The 22251-nt window shown below is 35.5% G+C and overlaps 1 protein-coding gene across 1 annotated transcript in view; it reads right to left on the minus strand.

The window, feature by feature from the left end:
• Nucleotides 1-22251, minus strand: part of LOC150106633 (cGMP-dependent 3',5'-cyclic phosphodiesterase-like) — a 302619-nt gene that overhangs the window by 267377 nt on the left and 12991 nt on the right. The gene's annotated exons all lie outside the window — the stretch shown is intronic.

Genomic DNA, 22251 nt, shown 5'->3' on the forward strand with positions numbered 1-22251 from the left:
AATATAAAATGGGGGAAATCTGAAATTTACAATTAAACACAGATAAATCCTAATCTTAATAGAGAAAACAATTTAAACTGAACTCCTATAAGAACTTATTTCCTAAAAATCAAAAAGGAAGGCAAATTAAATATTTTATCCTGATATTAAATTGTCCTGAGAGAAAAAAATGTTTAAATTTAGATAGCCCTTAATTCAAAATACAAAGTAAATTACATAACTCTGGAGAGAGAGAAGAGCAATATACTAATATTCTAGCATTAGAAACCACAGAACATAAAACAGGTACCTGTTTATCCTTAATGCATGCCAGGTACAACTATCACAGTACCAAATAACATTCTAGTTTTCCCTGTTGGTAAGGAAAAGAACCTTTCCTTACAAGCAACAGTGACATCAGGCAGTATAGGTAGGTGTGCTGCATACAAATGAGACTAAGAGCAGGAATTTTTTTTTTTTTTTGAGTAGACAGTCTGTCTCTATACCTTATCTGTTCCTCTTTTTTTTTTATTTTACTGTTTGAATATTATACTGTAAACTACTAATTCTCCTTTAGGATAGGCTGTCTGCATAATCACAAAAATTTAAATGTTTACTGAGTCCAAAATCAATACAAAAAGTTTCAAATGAAAATATATATAATAAAATTATGCTCATATGCAGACATATCACAGCCACTGAAATTACCATTTTATTGTGTAGTATTTACACAGTTACGGTGACAAGAGTTTAAATATTTGCCACAGATCAGAAAACATCATAAACATCATTTAATATATATGTCTTTTGTCAGGTGGACAAAATGTTTACACTGCTGAAGTTTGCCTTGTAGCCTGTCTGGTTGGCAGAGTAGATAGTACCTCCATGTCCAACAAGCTGTGGGTTTGAATCCCATTGTAGCATGTTGTCAATGAAAGGTTAGAGTAGAATTTTATTGCACAGTATGAAATTACTACACCCATTTAGTGGATGTCTGAAATATGAGACTTGAAAAAGCATCATGTTTGACATGTAGAGTGGGTTTCCCCCATTTATTTAACCCTTAGCCTATCCAAGTGCTGATGTATGATGGATTTACATAACCTTTCATGGGCAGCATGTTCATTTTGAAAACAATGATATAATAATATTTTATCTTCAGAATCACTTATCATTAAAGGTTTTTCATAATGACCTAAACATATACTTCAAAATACTTTTGTGAATGTTTTCAGAAATGGAATTTCCTTGGAGACCTGACAGCAGCTCAAACACTTACTCTATTAAAACCAAACCAGACCATATGTAAAACTTATCTGGACATTCGTTTATGTATCATCAATATTCTTGCATTTTCAAAGTTCCTAACAAAACTGGCATAAAAGTGAGAACTTAAATTTCAAATAATTTAATTATTGCTATTGGTCAATCTCCATTTAATCAAAACCAGACTTAACAACGTAAGTAGTGGAGTTGTTTAGAGTGAGGACTCATTGAGGGAGGGCATGTCAAAGTCTTTGGAGGTGTCGCTGTAATAAAAATATCAGGTAGGCAAACAATGGCGCTTCGAAAATTCATTTAACATCAGTGTATTCCCTGTCCTCTCTCTCTGAAAATCCATTCTGCTTATTTTCCACTTCATGGGGGGGGAAAAAAAAATCCACTCCTTGTTTACCTGATTATCATACTTTACCTAAACTTCGGATGAGCCTTCAGGAAAGGCGAACAAAAGTATGATTGGTGAATTAACACATCTAACTTTGCAAGAAAGAAGAGGTTCAAATCTAATCAGAGCTATGTATACCTGAAACATTTAGTAATTCTAATAATATGAATGATTAAAATATTTCTGCTCTAGTTCTGTAAATGGAAAATAATTTTTCCTTTCTGCTCCAGATAATCTTCAAGAAAACTGATAACACACACACACACACACACATATATATATATATATACACACACACACACACATATATAAGTAGATTACTGTCATGCAGTCTATCTTAATAATTACAACAATTATGAGACTATACTGCAAAATACTGAAAATGTTTTGGTTAATAAATGAAAGAGCAATCTCTAAAATACTGTAGCAAATGTACAAAAATTTTAAAAGTATTTAATAAGCATGTTGAGTAAAATTATAAAATAAATAATAAAACGATCTGGAAACTGAGTAATAATGAAGCAGGACATGTTAGCAAAAGAATTTCCTTGCACCAGTGTTAACAAGAAAGGAAAATGAACTGCAGATAGGAAAGTTCAACATAAAAATAAATCTTCACTAGAAATTCCCAACCTTAGAGAGAAGAGTTATATACAAAATTGTGCAAAGAACAAACATTTAAGATGTAAATCAATGCAGTTGCAAATATATAAGAAACTTACATGCAAAATACTAAGCAACGAGGTTTTTAATATAATGTTTTGCATATTGGTGTTTTATATTAAATATCCAGCAAAACAGCTTAATCAAAATAATTCCATATATTATAATTTCTAATTATGCTTGAATTAACTGTTAATGCAAAAAGTTATAGTAAGTATATTTTCACATCACTATGAATATACTTACTATAGCAGATAATAATGAATATGCATAAAAAAGACTGCACTCTCAAAATATTAATCTTGCACTTTTATTTAATTAGTTTTTGTTCTCGCAAAAAAAAAGCATTAGAAAACAGCAAATTTTATCTCTGCACTTGGAATTAAAATCCAAAAGGTTTTAAATACAGATAGGAAAAAAAGAAAAAAAAGGAGCATAACACTGATACTTTTTGAAGGTCACAAAAGTAACCTTCTCCATATACAAAATGTCCTTGACATGTTTGTCAGCAGGTGTAGAGCAGTAATGCATGTTGCAGTCAGTTTAAGGTAGAGTTCCAGGTCATGGTCAAAGTACTGAATAGCATTAAGAGAATAATACAAACTGGAATATACTTTTCATTCATTCAATTTTCAGGAGCTACATTCAATGAATTGAATATAGAAATTTGAAAGCAGAATAGTTCTAAAAGAAGTGATGCAAAAATAATATATCAATATGTAAAAAATTGATAGTTATTTAAAATCTTTGATCTTTCTCATATTTTGTTTTAAGATTGCTTTTGTCATATTTTAAAAGAAATATTCTTAAAACCAGAATATGACATTAATATAGCAAGATTAAAAGATATAAGTATGCAATTCTATAAGAAGACCTCTGAACTGCAAGAATGTTTACAAATTGTAAAAACAATGGATGTGATTCACATTGGAAGTATTTCTGCTCTAGTTCTGTAAACTAGAAAATTATTTTTCCTTTCTGCTTCAGATAATCTTCAAGAAAACTGATATGATATTTTGTTCAAATATAAATGCAAACATCTAAAAATATAAAATAAAAATGAAATATATAATATCCTTGTAAAAATAAATACATTTCCAAATAACAGATTTCTTAAGACAAGAGAAAAGAATCCATTTTTATTATTATTATTATCTGAGACCTCCAGGGAATCAAGGACTTATCGAGGGAGGCTATAAATCATCCAAACCAGCTATCATATCTTCCCTTAAATTCATTTACACTAAATGCACTCACTCACTGCTCTCTGTGAGAAAAACCTAGCTCTTACTCTCCTTTCTTGACTGTTTCTTCTTCTTCTTCTCTTCCGTCTAAGACGGGTTGAGTCTTCTCTTGAGCAGGATCTTCCAGTCTTCTCTATTCCTTGCTGTTCGAAAAAGTTCCTTATATGTTCTGCATCCCAAGATGTTCTTTATTAATTTCAGCCAGGTAATTCTTGGTCTTCCAGGTCTTCTTTTTTCAGTTGGAAAAGTATTGATTAGGACATTAGGAAGTCTGTCTGCATCCATGCGTACAGTGTATCCAAACCATCTCAGTTGTTGTTTTCTAATTTTTTCTATTATTGTCTTTTTATACAATAGTTCTTGTCTGACTGTGAAAAGACTGTAAACAACCTTAACTTCCATGGATGCCCCGTGTTTTCTCCGCGCCTTCCATATAATGAAAAATTTCAGTTGAAATGCTACAACACCCATTCAAAAGTTTTTAGTTCTTGTCTGACTTTCTTGACTGTAAACAACCTTAACTTCCATGGATGCCCCCGTGTTTTCTCCCCGCCTTCCATATAATGAAAAATTTCAGTTGAAATGCTACAATACCCATTCAAAAGTTTATAGACCGCTATTCACATCACCCCTCTTTCTCCTGTTAACCAGAGTCTGCAATCCACATATTCGCAATCTGTCCTCATAATTTAAATCCCATAATCCGGATATAATCTTTGTAACTCTTCTTTGCACCCTTTCCACAGCTTCTTTATCCCCTTGGAACTTGGGAGACCAAATCTGTGCACAATAATTTCAAATTCACTTATTGTCAATTCTCCTTTACAATCCCTTGATTCAATAATATCTACAGCTCAGAGATTTTTTTTCTCCTTTACCAAGGTAGCAGGAATTCATAGGCATCTAACTAGGACAGTTTCAAGCTTTTGAAATGTTCCTGTAAGGATACAATGAGGATCTGTTTGCAACAACAGCTTGGCAGACAAGCAGGAACAGAGAAGATAAGATAGAAAGAAATTGTTAAAGAAATTGTTAAACAAAAATTACAGATAGAAACATATAAATTATTAAACAAATATTTCTCTGCATGTATCCTAAAGGATGGATGCAAGAGAAATATTTCAATATGGCAAAGAGAGAGAGAGAAGCAGCTTTCAAATATCTGTTCAAATTCATAATGAAAATTCATTTGATTATGAAGAACATTAGAACTAAATTTTTTGCTTGATAAATGTGGTAAATAAGTGGAATGAATTGTGAGAGAAAGGAGTAACCATTGTCAGTGAATAAGTTAAAAAAAAAAAAAAAAAATAGAAACTATGTGGGTTTAGTGTGCTACTTCCTAAGGTGACATCCTAGGACTCCATAAAAGTGCCTAAATATTAATAATAATAATAAATACTTTTAATATTATATAAGTAAGAGTTTATAAAGAAGAAAACAAGGTGTTTCATTCTAGTTACATAGAATTTCTTCAGGAGGAAAAAAAAAAAAAAAAAAAAAAAAAAAACAGCAGACACACAGTAAAGACTAACAAAGGTGACAACCAGTATGCAGTTATATAAGAGACTGATGTTTTTACAGTAAGTATTTCTAATTGTGTGTTGCATTGTTAAGCATTTTGTGTGTGCTTACGCATTTGCATAATACGCATTTGGCTAATGATAGCTAGGATGTATTCCGACAAGTTGGAATTTAGGAGAGCATTATCAAGAGATGCAAGCAATAGCATGCTCCTTCCTCTATTTTTTTTAATGTCATGTCATTCAAATTATTTTATCATTATTATCCCAATATAGAGTCAAAGACTCACTGCAGGAGGTCCCTTTGTCATACACACACAGCTCATCATGGTGTGCAGTAAATACACTCAAATTCTCTACAGACACCACACTCACAGGCAATGTATAACAATCATTCACAACTCTATGCAAAAAAAAAAAAGCCTGCTTCTCACTCCATTGCTCACACTCTCCTTATACAGCTTCCATGAATGACCTCTTGTTCTTTATTCATCTCCCACTATTTTATGAAAAACCTCTTCAACATTAATTGTTTGCCAACTTGTACGTCTCTATCATATCACCCCTCTTCCTCCAATACACTACAGTCTACAAATTGTATCTTCTCAGCCTTTCTTCATACTCAACATTCCAGAGACCAGAAACTACCTTAATCAGTTGCCTCTAGACCCTTTCCAACATACCTTCATCCTTCTGAAAACCAGGTGACCAAAATCTGTGCACAGTAGTCCATATGAGACCTAATCAAGGCCTTATACAATGGAACCAAAATCTCCTTGCTTCTACAAGGCAGTGTCCTCCACATCATTTCCAGAATTCATTGTGTTGTTCTCACAATTTTGGTAATGTGTCCTCTAAATTTTAGATCCTTATCAACTATCATCCCAAGATCTCTTATTTCCTTCACCTCCAACATCCCCACCAAGAGTAAATTCAACATCCAAACTTTAAAACCTTACATTCTCTAATCCTGTCTGCTAATATCCAACCCTATCCGCTCTAGTTGAACTATCAACTTATCATGTGGTAATCTATCAAAAGCCTTTGCAAAATCTCAGTATACTACTGTTTATCCATCTCCCTTATCCAATGCAGATGTCATCATATTGTAATAAGCAAGTGGATTACTAACACATGACCTCTCTTTAGCAAATATGTGCTGCCCATCAAAGATTATTCCACTATTGTCAATCCAATTCTAGCTCTTGGTTCTCACTAGTCTCTCCAACATTTTAACCACAACATCTGACACACAGATTGGCCTATAATTTGATGCTTCAGTTCTGTCACTTCCCTGATGAAGTACAATCTTGCCTTCCATCCACTCCTTTGCAACTCTGTCCATGGGGTTAGCTTAGTGACTATGCGCTTCGCAACCATATGCCTGGGGAAGGTAGGTTCGATTTCTGTCAGTGACACGAGGAGCTGAAAGATCCTCCTCAGCCATTGCCAAGTTAGCCGGTCTTGGGCGTGGACATTAGAGTCCCCCCCCAGTTTATCCTGGGGTTTTTCAACCCACAAAGTAGTCAAACCGGCCTTGAGAACTCAACACTACAGATATAGGATGCCCCAGGGCATATCCCATGTGACCACCTTATCCTGAACGGTTTGAGGTCCGATGATTAATAAACCCTTGACACCGCAAGGTAAAAGAGGGTAAAAAGAAGATGAGATAAGATGAGATTAAACAAATATGCCAAGGCAGATGTCAACTACCTGGCACATTCCTTCAAAATACGTGGTAATATATCATTAAGTCCCACATCCTTATTAAGATTGAGTTTGCTTAATTCCTCATATCTCTTAGTCACTCACAGTCAGTCTCTCTCTCTCTCTCTCTTCCTCCTCCTCATCATCATCGTCTTTCTGTGCCTACTGGCACATAAGGCTGCAATGCTGATTTTCCATTTGCCCCTGTCCCTTTCAGCTGCTCTTGGTTCTGCCCAACTTGCCGATCTTGCCTCCTTCATTTTGAATTCCATCATTCTTCTCTTAATTTTGGACGACCTCTAGAGTGCCTTCCTTCTGGAGCCCAACTCCATGCTACTTGGGGAATTGTGTTTATCCCTATGCAAAGAACATGTCCGGTCCACTTTCATCTTCTTAGGCGAATCTCCTCATCTATCGACTTGGAGAAGGTTTTCTTTAAAAGTTCCTTGTCAGTAATTGTATTTGGCCAGAAGATTTTTAAAATTGTTCTTAAACACTTATTTTGGAAAATGTCCAATTTATTGCTTTGTGCTTTGGTAAGTTTCCAAGTTTCAGAGCCATATAGCAGTATTCCGAGCAGTATTGCTCAAAACAATAGATTTATAGACATTAATTTTCACTTTAACTATAATATTTGATGCTTTCCATAATTTGTTTAGTGACCTGAAACCTTTAGCAATTCTTTGTAAAACGTCTTCGTCAGTGCTGCCTTGTTTATTTATTACTGATCCAAGGTATGTAAAAGTATCAACATCTTCAATTGTTTCATTTTTTAACTTAATTTCTTTATTTGATTTTTCATTTATTCGCATGACCTTGGTTTTCTTCTTGTTTATATGTAGACCCACAGTGCGTAGCAAGCAAAGACATCAGTTTTTAGCTGTAAGTCATTTAACTTGGAGGAAAGAAGCACTATGTCATCAGCAAAATCAAAGTTTTCCAGTGTGGATGTAAAGTCCCAATGTATTCTTCTCTTTTGATGATTAATTGAGTTTTTCGTAATCCAATCGATTAAAATTATAAATAATAGACCAGATAACACACAACCCTGCCTAACTCCAGTTTCAATGATAAAGAAGTCTGTAAGTTTTCCATCTATTTCCATGCAAGACTTGCTGCCATCTTACATATTCTTAATAATGTTGATAAATTTATAAAGGTATTCCATATTCTTCTAATATTTTCCAAAGTTTCTCTCTATTTACTGAGTCAAATGCTTTACTGAAATCGATGAAGTTTAGGTAAAGTGGAGCTTGAAATTCTATACATTGTTTGATTATATTTCTAAGAGTGAAATATAATTCACTCTTAGAAATAGTTCGAAAACCTGTCTGTTCTTCGCTTAGTAAATTTGCGATTTCCTTTTTTAATCTATTAATTAAAATTTTGGTAAAAACTTTTGCCGGAATTGACAGCAAACTTATTCCCCTCCAATTTTCACATTTAGTCAGATCTCCTTTTTTAGGATTTTTATAATTACTGCTTCTTTCCATTGTTCAGGAATTTTTTTTTTCTGTCTTCCATATTTCATTGCATAACCTTTGTAATTTGGTAGTAGTTCTGTTGAGATCAGCTTTTAACATTTCAGCATTGATAATATCATTTCCACATGCTTTGTTAGATTTTAGTGCCTTCAGGGCATCTTTGACTTCGCCCAATGAAATCTCGTCTTTGGAAATGTTCTATTTTGTGCCTGTTGAGATACTGTATCTACCTTTACATTTAGTCTCCCCATCGTGCTTCAGTTTTGGAGTCAAAATCGAATAACTTTCCTTGTTAGTCTCTAATGGAGGAAGGGATTGCTTTTTTGTTACACTGATTTGTTTTATAATCTGATAAAGTTCTCTAATTTGTCCATTTTCTGCAGAATGTTGTGCTTATTTTGCTAATTCATCAATATATTTTCTCTTGTTGGCTCTTGCAGCTCTCTTTACACTTTTATTTAGTTCATTATAGCAATTGCTGTGCACCTTATATAATCGTTCTGAATTTGTATTGGTCATTAATAATTTAATCATTTCTCTCTCTTCAATGATCTTCCAAGTTTCTGCAGTTAACCATTCTTTATTTTTCTTTTTTCTTCTTTTACCAATTACATCTTCAGAAACTTCATTATATGTATTCCTGAACTTTTTCCAATATTCTTCTACTTTGTTGTTTTCTATGTTACATCTTGATTTTCCTCTATTTCTAATATATTGAATCTGTTCTTTATCTCTAAAGCAAACTTTTCTCTTGTTTCTTTAATTTTTAATTTTTCAAAATTAAATGTAGTTCTTGAACTTTTTTCCTTTCTTAATACACTTTGAATTTTTAATTTCAACTTTGTCACTAATAAGAAGTGGTCAGAACCAACATCTGCACCACATTTGACTTTCACATCAACCATGGATTTTACAAATTTACTATTGATAGCAACATGATCAATTTGGATTTTTGTGCTGCTGTTCGGTGCAATCCAAGTCAATTTATGTATTTCTTTATACTTGAATTTACTTCCCCCAATGACAAAGTTGTTCATTTTACAAAAAGATACAAACATCATGCCATTTTCATTTCAGTCTCCACAAGCCTCGAAACCTAAGGATTTTTCTTCTACACATAACCTTTTACCCCCTTTTGCATTAAGATCATCAATGAATATTATCATATTGTGTTTTGGAATAGAATTTATTACTTTTTGGAGTTGTTCATAAAAACATTCTTTTATTTCTACATCTGCATCATTAGTAAGTGCGTAAACCTGCACAACAGAAAGTTTGATAAATTTGGAATAAAACCTGGCTTTTATAATTCTCTCGTTTACTGGTTCCCATTCCATTAGGCTTTTGGTTACTTTTGGGTTCAATATTAGCTCAACTCCTTTTTCATGCTTCTCCTCTGATAAAGAGTACAATATTGTCTTGTTGTCTTTAGTTGTAAGTCTACCAAAACCAATCCATCCGAGTTCACTGATGCCTAAAATATCCAATTTGTAATTGTCCATTTCATTTGTTACCTGCCTAGTTTTTCCTATCTGGTACAGTGTTCTGACATTCCTGAATTGATTCAAAAAAAAAAAAAACATTTAAAATTTTTTTGTGGCTTCATAAGTGACTCTTTCAACAACAAGGGTTCCGAAAGGTTTTCCCCTTGGTGTGTCATATATACGTTATCCACATCAGACAGGGCTAGATAACAGTCTTCTGGAGTCTCACAAGTCACGTCTGTTGCCAGGGGCATTTGTTCATCCAGATTTGCAGTTTCCGTAATCAGATAATTTTTACAGAGAGGGGTGATTAGCCCTTCGTACAGCCCCCTGGGCTATACCCCTGGGGACTGGGGCTCCATTTATCGCCTCTTACGATAAGCAGGAGTGCGGTTGGGGTATTCTACTACCCATCCCAACAAGGGGATTTCCTCATCACTGCTCTCAAACTCTCTATGACGTCACATTCACAGTCGTGAAAGACCTTTATGACCTGCTCATTAAATATTTCAACTATATCCTCTGCAGCAGTTATCCTTATACCATTTTTTTCCAATCAATATCATCCTACCGTAGTTATTCCTTTTTTGCTGGCTGCATATTGAAAAAACTCCCAAGGTTTTTTTTTACTTCATTAACAAACTGCTGCTCATACTGACTTTTGCTACTCTTTTCCGACTCTTTTGCCAGTCATGAAAGATCTTTATGATCATGCTCATTAAATATCTCAACTATATCCTTGCAGCAGTTATACCATTTTCTGTAATCAATGTCATCCTACTGTTGTCATTCTTTTTTTGCTGGCTGCATATCAAAGAAACTCTCCAGAGTTTTTTTTTTTTTTTTTAATTATTTTAGTAGCAAACTGCTGCTCATACTGAAGTTTTGCTACCCTTACCAACTGAGTCAGCTTTCTTACCTGCTCTTTGTATTCCTTATGATATTATTACCATTCATAGTATTGCCTCCATAATGTCTTCTTCCTCTGCATTGCATGCTTAATCTCTTCATTCATGCATTTCATACCTACCTTATTTAACCATCTGACCCTTGGAATATATTTAGACATTGCTTCTACTACAAGAGTGGAATGAAAAATTCTCGGCCTAACAATGAAAAAACGAATTTATAATTTCAAAATTATTTTTATTTTTCAACATAATCTCCCTTAAGACTAATACATTTATTCCAGCACCATTATCCCATCCCTGTAGTGGTTCACAGTAAGATCTGAAAAATACCCCTCTACAGCTGCAATCACCTCTTGATTCGAAGAAAAACAATTCATAGTATAGATCCCTTAATTTTTCCATTGCCAAAATACCTTTGTGGGCAGGTGACTTTCCTGATGAAAGATGATTTTTTTCTTCTGCAAACCAGGTCTTTTCTCACAAATTTTTTTTGTCTAATCTAGTTAAAAGATTGGAATAATATCCCCCGTTATTGTTTTACCCTTTTCAAGATAATTAATAAACAAAGTGCCTTTATCATCCCAAAACACTGATGCCATGACCTTTCCTTCTGATGAAACAGACTGTCTTCTTTGGTGCTGAACAACCGGCTTCTGTCCACTGTTTTGACTGCTGTTTGGATTCTGCTGTGTAATGGTATATCCAAGTCTCACCCATAGTAATAAATCAACGCACAAAATCAGTTTTATTCTTGTTAAAATGCTCCAAGCACTGTTCAGAGATGTTCATGTGAGTGCGTTTTTTATCTGCTGTGAGCAAGCATGGCACACATCTTGTGCAAAACTTTTTCATTTGCAATTCCACATGCAAAATATATCCTACACATTCTAAAATGCATATAGTCTCAGCAATTTCATGCACTTTGATCTGCTGGTCATCCAATACCATATCGTGCACCTGATAAATGATTTCTGGTGTTGTTACACTTTTTGGACATCCTTCACATGGATCACCTTCAAGGCTGGTACATGTTTAAACTCGCCAGCCTATTTCTTAATTGTCGAAAATGAAGGAGAAGAGTGCCCATAAACTTTTATGAACTTTGAATGAATTTCTTTTGCTGTTAAACCTTCTTTTGCAAAGAATTTTATAACTGCATGGTACTCAATTTTATCCATTTCAAGGGATACAGACAACACTTTTGCTTCAGACAGCTGTATAAAACAAACTACTTGATAGAATGACTTTGTGTGGGTTGGTTTCACATGGATGCTTATGACAGATGCACCAACTTAGAAAAAAAAAATCTTGCTGATGGTGTTGCCATCTATGGTCAAGGCCGAGAACTTTTCAGACCACCCTTGTAGATAGTTCTGAAACAGCACAAAGCAGCACTGATCACCTTTCCACCCAACTCCTCATTCCATGCTATAGCTGCAAGCTATCTCCTGACCTTTTCATAATCACCAGCCTTGTAGTTCCACATATACCCTTTTCTCACAGAAGCCCTGACATGGTTGACAACTATCCATTTAATCACTTCATGGTCACTCTCCCCAACTGGAGGGAGATTTGACACCTCAATTATAACATCCTCTGATGAGATAATCAAAACAAAGACACTCAAATCCTCACATTCCCTCTGTTTTATACTGTTTGAGGTAGTTATCACCAAAACTCTAGAAATTTTTTTTTTTTACTTCTAGTTGCTATCTCATCACCCCAATCTACATTACCATAATTAAAGTCATCCATAATGATACCTTTTTTCCATCAGCTTGACAAATGTCTTACAAATTTTATAATCACTACCATCTACATCACCAGGTCTATAGCAACATCTAAGTATTTCATTCTATTTCACAATATACGGCCTCAAAAACTCTACTGCCACTATTCTCCCCTTGCATCTTTACCTTGTTTGGACATAATTCGTCTTCTGTCATCAATCACACTTCACCTCCTTTTTTGCCCTTTCTATCTTCATGAAATACATCATACCTTTCCATCTCTATTCCTGTCAGGATGTTATCCTCATCCAACCATCTTATTTATTTCAACAATTTTTGGGCAAACAAACTCAGTCAACGCAACCATTTCATTTCCCTTGTTTCTGATACATCTAGCATTCACATACAAACATAACAGCTCATTTGTGGATCTATAACAAGTTTCACTGATACCACTTGTTAGATGTGACGTTTCCATTCCTTCTGCAAATCATGTATATTTCTCCTAACCCATCCTAGACCCTTCTTCAAATCCAAATGTTCTCCCTATATACCATATCATCCCATTTCCTTCTTGTCAGCACAAACATTCACTTCCTCTTTGAGCATCAACCTTTCTCACTCTACATTCTCCTGTTCACTTTGAGTCTCCCCATTTCCCTGTTGTCTTTCACACTTGTTCTCTCATTCTCTACATTCATGCTAATCACTTCTCCATTCTTAAGCAGCAGTTCAATCTCTCTTTCCTTACTCTTCCACTCTTTCACATCGCTTCTCACTTGCTCAGATCCATTCTCTGCACTCATTACTCTCCAAATAACTCTCACTAAAAACATTCAAATGCAGTTTCACCACTCTTATACAGTTCAATTCATCCTTCAAACTTATTTCACACATTTACAAATGGTACCCCTTTTCTCCATACTATCAAATATTATATTTTACTTGTTTCCATTCGAATAAATCATTCCTACTACCAATATACCAAACCTTTTCTTGCTTATTCCTCATATACAACATTTAATGTTGCTAGTGTTGCAAAGGTTGCACATCGTAGTGCTGCTATAATAAGAAGTACTCTAACATGCAAGGATAAGAAAGTGGTTGTGTCACTGTATAAGGCACTGGTCAGACAACACTTGGACTATTGTGCTCAGATCTGGTGTCACGTGGTTTTCAGTATGATGTGAAGACATTGGAGAGGATTCAGAGATGCATTACTAAGACAATATCAGCAATTATAGTTTGTGTGTCATTAGTAGTTGTTAAGATCTTGGAGAAATTGGTTAGGGACCGTATACAAGATTGGGCAGATGAGGGCAATGTTATCTGTGAGAGTCAACATGGATTTGTGAGGGGGGGGGGCTCTTGTTTTAGTAATATGCTAGCCTTTTATAATAAAGTTACTATAGCAGTAGATGAGGGAAAGGCATATACTTCCATTTTCTTGGATTTAGCGAAGGCATTTGACATATTTAAACCAAACCTAGTTCAAAAACAAACCAGACTTAAACTATACAATACATTAGCCCTACCAGTCAATGTATGGAAGCAAAATCTGGACAATAAAACAAAAAGACAAAGATTAACAACAGCAGAAATGAAGTTTATGAGAAAAACTGCAAAGTATACCCTATTTGATCACAAAAGAAATGAAGAAATTATGAAAGAATTAAACCAAGAACTAGTAATAGAAAAAATTAAAAACTATAAACATAAATGGATGGAACACATTCAAAGAATGCAAACAGAAAGATTACCAAAACAAGCCTTAAATTACAAGCCATTAGGAAAAAGAAAACCAGGACGTCCTCTTAAACAATTCAACAATGACTTCTAAGGCCGGAACAGGCCATACTAGGCCTAAATCCTTGATACGCATGATGATGATGATGATTTGACAGGGTGTCACATGATAAGCTGATATTTAAGTTGCAGCACATGGGTTTGGATGTCAGATTGGTCAACTGGATTCAGGATTGGCTGTCCAATAGGTATCAGAGAGTTGTGTATGATGGAGCAGTTTCAAGGAGGCAGAGGGTAATTACAAGTGGGGTCCCACAGGGCCCAGTACCGCAATTATGCCAATGTACTGATGATGGGTCATTAGTTTCAAGCTAAAATATTTCCATTAGGAAAATTATTTTTCTTTATTCTTGTGAATAAATATTTCTAATAATCATTATATCGGGATATCATTAGTGTGTGGGAAATTATGAAAGAATATTTATTAGCAGCAATGGTAAGTTGTATACCACGAGTGAACAAGAGGACACAATTTGGAGTAAAGTGGATGACAAACAATATTAAACAGGAATTGCATGCGAAAAAGAGGCTGTGGAAGAGATATAAGGAGACAGGTGAAGAGAAGATGCATGAGGAGTATAAGACACAGGCCAGAAGAGTGACTAGTATGGTAAGTATGGTAAGGAAGACAAAACTGGAATATGAGAGGAGATTAGCCCTAAGATCCAAAGAAAATCCTAGGGAATTTTTTTAGATATGTGGGCAGTAGGAGGAGAAATGACTGTGGAAGAATGATATTGTGGGATAAAAATGGGAATAGTGACTGATGCAGCGGACATAGCAGAATTGTTCAATGAACACTTCATTGGAGTATTTCATCCTGGAGGAGTCCGTTTTAATGCTAGAGGGATAGGGCAGACCCTGTGTGGTGACCAGGGTTAAAGAATAGTCCCAATGTAGCCCATGCATGTCGTAAAAGGCGACTAAAATGGGTACCCAGGGGTATAGCCGGATTCCTTCTTGTAAGGTTGGGCGCAGGGCTAACAACCCTGTCCTGTAAAAACTCATTTGTTAAGAAAGTTAAAAGGAAAATTAGCCAGACGGACTTTGCGGGACAACAGAAAAAGGATTATGAATATTGGTTTCGAAGCTGGAATGTCTTGAGCCTGAACGGACCAGGAACATTGAAGAGAGTGTGTGAGGAACTACAGAGATATAGAGTGCTGATAACAGCATTGCAGGAGGTGAGATGGAAAGGAAGTGGCATATTTGATACCAGAACACATACTATTTTTTACAGTGGAGGAGATCAAAAAGCCTTTGGCACCACATTTTTGGTTAATAAAAAATGGAAACTTAGTTCTTGATTTTAGACCAGTAAATGAATGACTGTGTGCTGAGAATAAAGTTTAAGATATTCAATATTTCACTTATATGTGCACACGCACCAACTGAGGACTCTTGTGAAGAAGACGAGATAAATTTCTATGAATTATTGGAGAAGATACATGATCAGGTACCGAAACATAATGTAAAAATGGTTCTAGGTGACATGAGTGCCAAAATAGGAAAGGAAGAGACCTTCCGACCAACAATTGGAAGAGAGAGTGCACACGAAGAAAGTAATGAAAATGGCAACAGACTAATTGATTTTGCAAGTAGCAAAAATATGATCATATGTACAACCTGTTTTCCACATAAAAAAAAGTACATAAAGTTACCTGGAGATCAGCAGATGGAATAACAGAAAATCAGATCGATCATGTGCTGATCGATAGATGACATGCGACAGACATCATTGATGTAAGAAGTTTTAGAGGAGCGGATTGTGATACAGATCATTACTTGTTAAGAATTAAATATAAACAAAGGATAAAAATTAATAAAGTAAGTAGAGGAAAGAGAACACCAAGATATGATGTCCAAAAATTAAAAGATGGAAAAATCAGACAAAAATATATTGAAAGATTGAGAGAAGAAATAAATGAAGAAAATGAGGATGAACATATAAATAATATGACAATAGATAAAAAATGGGAAGGGATCAAGAATAAAATTACTAAAGTGGCTGAAGAAGTCCTGGGATTCAGAAATAATGATAAAAGAAATGAATTGTATGATTTGGAATGTAGAAAATGTGTTGAAGACAGAAATACAGCTCGTCTAAAGATGCTTGGACGAAAAACTCGAACAAATGAGAATGAATATAGAGAAAAACGAAAACAAGCCAAAAAGATGTGTAGAAGAAAGAAACGTCAATGGGAAAAGGCAAGGCTAAATGAAATTGATATTTTGAAGAATACAGGACAAATTAAGAAAATGTATAATAAGATAAAGGAAATTAAAGGCAGATTTCAACCCAGAACAACTTTCTGCAGAGACCATGAGGGAAACTTGCTCAGTGGAAAGGAGGATATTTTGAAAAGGTGGGCAGAATATTTTGAAGATCTCCTTCAGGACAAAACAAGCTTGGAAAATAATGTTCCAGAAGAAGATGAGTTTAACGAACCCCTGGCAAGTATGGGAAAAGCTGAGACAGAGGAAGCACCAGAATTAAACGAGGTGGAATTAGCCCTAAAGAGAATGAAAAATAATAAAGCACCTGGTAAAGATGGAATACCACTCGAGCTATTAAAATAGGGTGGGCAATCACTATTAATCAAAATACATAAGTGTTTGTCAGAGGTATGGGAAACTGAATCTATGCCTACTGAATGGGACACTGCTATTATCGTTCCTATACATAAGAAAAATGACAAGTCTCTGTGCCAAAATTATAGAGGAATATCACTGTTAGCAGTAATTTACAAAATATTTGCAAGGGTACTGGCAACTAGATTGGAATCCTTTATAGAAAAAACACTGGGTGACTACCAATGTGGCTTTAGGTATGATAGATCAACAACACACCAGATCTTTACAGTACGAACAATAATGGAGAAATGCTACAAGTTCAAAATCAATCTGCACCATTTGTTTGTGGACTTTAAACCAGCCTATGATAACATCAATAGAGATAAGCTATTTAAAGTCATGAAGGAATTCCAAATTCCACCTAAACTGATAAGATTAGTTAAAATGACACTCAGAAATACCATGGGTAGAGTGCAAATACAGGGCGAACGCACACCTGAGTTCAGGATTACCAAAGGATTACGACAAGGAGATCAACTATCAACAATGCTTTTCAATCTATGCCTTGAAAGGGTAATACGAAAAGTAATTATAAACAGAGGTGGAACTATTATGAATAGAAGCCTACAGCTTTTGTCTTTTGCGTATGATGTGGACTGTATTGCAAGGACTGAGAGAAGCCTTAGAGAAGGTTATAGACAAATGAGAGAGGAGGTAAGGAAAATGGGACTACAAACAAATGAAACTAAAACAAAATACTTAATTGTTGCCAGAAATAAACAAAAATTGGGAAAAAGACAAAGTTTCACAGTAGATGAAGAAATCTTTGAACGAGTCCAGCAGTTCAAATATTTGGGTTCAGTAATAACAGAAAGTAATGATATGTCAGTTGAAATTACCTATAGAATAGCTGCTGCAAATAGAACTTATTATAGTATTCAGCCATTATTAAAATCTAATTTGATTTCGATAAAAAGTAAAATCCAGCTACATAGAGTAATCCTCAAACCTGTGCTTTTGTACGGCTGCGAAACATGGACAATGATTCAGAGAGATCAAAACCGATTACAAATTTGGGAACGAAAGGTATTAAGAAAGATCTTTGGCCCAATTAATGAGAATGGACTTTGGTGAGTGAGGAATAACAAAGAAATAATGGAGAAATTCAATGAAGTGGATATTATTACTGAAATAAAGGTGAGAAGACTGAGATGGCTAGGACATGTTCAGCAAATGGGGGATGATAGAGCTGTAAAAAAGGTCTTCATGTCTGGACCAGGTGGATCTAGGCCCAGAGGACACCAAAAAGGAGATGGCTTGATGATGTGGAGGATGATTTAAAGAAAATGAGAGTAAAGAACTGGAGGAGCAAAGCACAGAATCGTGAAGAATGGAAGGCTATCCTGAGACAGGCCCAGGTCCTAAATGGACACTTTAATGCCAAGGAGTAGTAGTAGTAGGGATAGGGCAGGTTCAAGGCGTAGAGGTATAGGAAGAGAGTGTGTTTCAAATACTGAGTACTCTGGATGTCAGTAAAGCTGTGGGACTGGATGGTATTTCACCACGAGTTTTGAGAGAATGTGCTAGGGAACTGACAGTGCCTTTGACCTGGCTTTTCAATGAAAGTGGCTGCTGGAAAGGTGCCCATGGAATGGAAGGAAGGTAAGATAGTGCCATTGCATAAAGGCGGTAGCAGACTGGAAGTGTCTAATTACAGACCAGTTTGTGTGTCATCAGTAGTTAGTAAGATCTTGCAAAAAAAGTAGTGAAGGACTGTATACAGCATTGGGCAGATGAGGGAAATGTTATCCGTGAGAGTCAACATGGATTTGTGAAGGGGCACTCTTGTTTTAGCAATATGCTAGCCTTTTATGATAAAGTTATAAGAGCATTAGATGAGGTAAAAGCATATACTGCCATTTTCTTAGACTTAGCAAAGGCATTTGACAGGGTGCCACATGATCAGCTGATATTTAAGTTGCAGCACATGGGTCTAGATGTCAGATTGGTCAACTGGATTCAGGATTGGCTGTCCGATAGGTATCAGAGAATTGTGTATGGTGGGGCAGTTTCAAGGAAGCAGAGGGTTACAAATGGGGTCCCACAGGGCTCAGTACTGGGACCTATATTGTTTAACCTTTATATCAATAACATTGTCAGTTGTTTGCAGATGATGCAAAGCTGGGAAGGATTATTATTAATAGTGCAGATGCGGCAGCCCTGCAAGAGGATTTGAATAAGCTAGATAGATGGGCAAATGAATGGGATGTCAGTTTAATGCAGCAAGATGTAAGGTCTTGAGGTTTGGGAAACATCGATGGGACACTGCATACTCTATGGGAGGAGTTATACTGGAGGAAGTAGGGGAGATGAGAGATCTGGAGTTGATGATTGATAGAAACCTGACATTTAGGGGACATATTGCAAAGGTGGTGAAGGTAACACAGAGGATTGCTGCAATAATGAGAAGGACACTGACCTACAGAGATAAAACAGTTATCATTCCGTTGTACAAGATCCTGATCAGACCACACTTTGACTATTGTTCTCAGATTTGGTCCCCAGGATTTGAAGGAGATAAATTAACTGTCAGATAACAAAGATTGTTTCAGGACTGTACAATGATAGTTGAGGATCGGCTGAAGGAATGTGGACTGCAGAGTTTGGTGGATAGAAGAAGGAGAGGTGATATGATTGAGTCTTTTAAACTGTTGAGAGGTGGTTACAGGGTTGACACTGGAGAGTTCTTTCGCTTGGTTGAACAGTGGGAAGGAGTGATGACAAGAGGCCATCCCTGGAAGTTATGAAAGGAAATTGCGAGCAAGAGGGTGAGGAGTGGTTTCTTTGCATGGAAGGTGGATGAACCATGGAATGCATTGCTTGATGGAGTGGCGAGAGCGAGAACTGTCAATGAGTTTAAGGAGCGGTATGATAGACTTTGTGTTTCTTTGGGGGGGGGGACCTCCCCTTGATGAGTCTTGATAGACTTGGTGTTTCTTAGGAAGGACCTCCCACAATGAGTCTATTGACTCCATGGAGGCCTAAATAATAATAATTACCATGTCACAAATGCCATTAAAAACTCACTGTTTTAATAGTGCGTGCATGCACGTGCACACACACACACAGTTGTTAGTACCTATATGCAATCAAATAATCTAAGAGTGTACTTTGATTATTTTTCCTTTTTTTTCTTTCCTTCATTTATCCTTTTCTTAACCTTTTTTTCTTTTGTCTGCTTGGCATATAACTGCAAAACACGCACACGCACACAGTGAGAGAGAGAGTAATTTATTAATTATATAACAAAGTTTATATAATTATATAACAAAGTATAACAAAGAAAGTACTTTTGCAAGGGATACAGCATGACCTTTGCTCTCCTTGCACTAGTAAATGACTACTCAACTAGCCTTTACAGCCGGAAAATCAATGAGTACATACACAGTATAATACAATACAACTTTTTTTTTTTTTTTTTTTTGGTAAATGATTCACAGTAAATTAAAGAATATGAATTGCCACAGTCTGATAATACCTTCAGTGACTAAAATGGTGTTGATAAGATTCTGGATCTCAATGAAATCACTATTTGGATTAAACTCCCTTTCAATTCATTTTTCAGTGACTGGCTGTTTCAATCAATTGTGGAGTTTCAGGAAATTTTATGTCAATCATTGAACTAGTTTTTCAATTAACAGATCTTTGATGAATCGCATTTTTCAGTTAAATGTTGTTCAACAAACTATCATTCAATGAATTGTTTTTGTGATTATTTGGCATACCAGCAGAAATACTTCTAAGTCTACATAATTAATAACTCTTAATAATGGTCCAACATAACTTAGCAGAGTTTTTTATCATTTGATATACTGATGAATAAATTGGTCAATAAGAGTTCAAATACAGTCAGACTACTTTATACAACTATTATTATAATTATACAGTACGTCCATGGAGTCTGGAGACTCACTGTGGGAGACCCACACTAACTTTTATATACACAACACCTATTATACCTCTCCTTAAACTCATTCACTGTCAGGAAACTCATAACTAATTCTGGCAATCCATTCCACTCATTCACCACTCTCCATGCAACAAATAAAAAATAAATAATAATAATAAAAAATTTAAAAAAAATCCAGTCTGCATACCCTTACTAACCATATCTCTGATACAACTTTTACAGATGCCCTTAGTTATCTCACTATTTGTCATATACATTGAAAAATTTCCTTTGCATCAATTTTAAGCCCTTTCATATCTCATAAGTGTCCATCATATTCCCTCTATTCCACATATCAATTAACTTTGTAATTGACATACCTTTCAACCTATCTTCATAGGGAGCATCCAGCAGACCTTTCACCAGCTTGGTCAGTAGTCTCTGAATCTTCTCTAACACCTCCTGATTCTCAAGAAACCCAGGTGACCAAATCTATGCACAACAAGTTGAAGTTGAATCAGAACCTTATGAAGAGAGAGATAACAGCTTCCCCATCATTAGTTGTTAGTGAGTTCAGTTCAACATCCTTTGAGCTATTTTACCAACTTTTGCAATATCCCAATGAACTTCAACTTTCTATCTACCATTATTCCCAAGTCCCTAGCCTCATCAATTTACTGCAACCAGTACTGGCAATGCGATAATAGCATGGAATCTTTTATTATTATTATTACATGACACCTCCAGGGAGTACAAAGACTCATCGAGGGAGGGCACCTACTCTACAACTCTCCGTCTCCACCACTCATTCCACCAACTACTTTCATCATCTACACCAATGCCGTCTACTGCGACCACCTCTACTAGTATTTTCACAGACAGTCACAAACATCCATGCCCAAGGCGGGATTCGAACCCATAGCCTTTTGGCTGAAGAACAGATACGCTAACCACTACTTTTACTTCTATCTTTTTAACCTAAAGTGCATAACATTACATTTCGCAACATTAAATGGACAATAATTTTCCTTTGTCCATAATATCAATTTATTTAAATCATTTTGCAGGATATCTAGACCACCTTTATCAACTATTGTCCTCTCAGTTTTGCATCATAAGCAAACAACTGAATATCCCCTCTCCTTAAATCTTTCCCTATATTTCAGTAACATATAAATTAAAGAGTAGCCCTGGCCACTGCAATAGTTACTCTCATTCTCCTAGATTCCACGTCAACATACACTAATTTCTGGGGTCTTTTTTCTCGGCCATCCCCCCCCCCCATGTCCATGCTACTAGCTTCATATTCATTCCCATTTGCTCCAACTTTTGTAATAGTTTTCCATGTGGTATCCTGTTATATGCCTTTGTAAAGTTCAGCAGTATAATGGTATAGCCATTTCCATTATCCAATTCTCTGTCCCTTTATTATAAAATGTGAGGAAATTACTAAGACAGGATCTACCTTGTACAAAGTTGTGTCCACTATAGAATATCCTCATTTCTATCCACCCACAGTTGGATTTTA

The sequence above is a fragment of the Typopeltis vanoorti genome, chromosome 5 (genome assembly GCF_054136105.1).
Source record: "Typopeltis vanoorti isolate ZY-2024b chromosome 5, IOZ_Tvanoo_1.0, whole genome shotgun sequence".
Classification (NCBI taxonomy): Eukaryota; Metazoa; Arthropoda; class Arachnida; order Uropygi; family Thelyphonidae; genus Typopeltis; species Typopeltis vanoorti.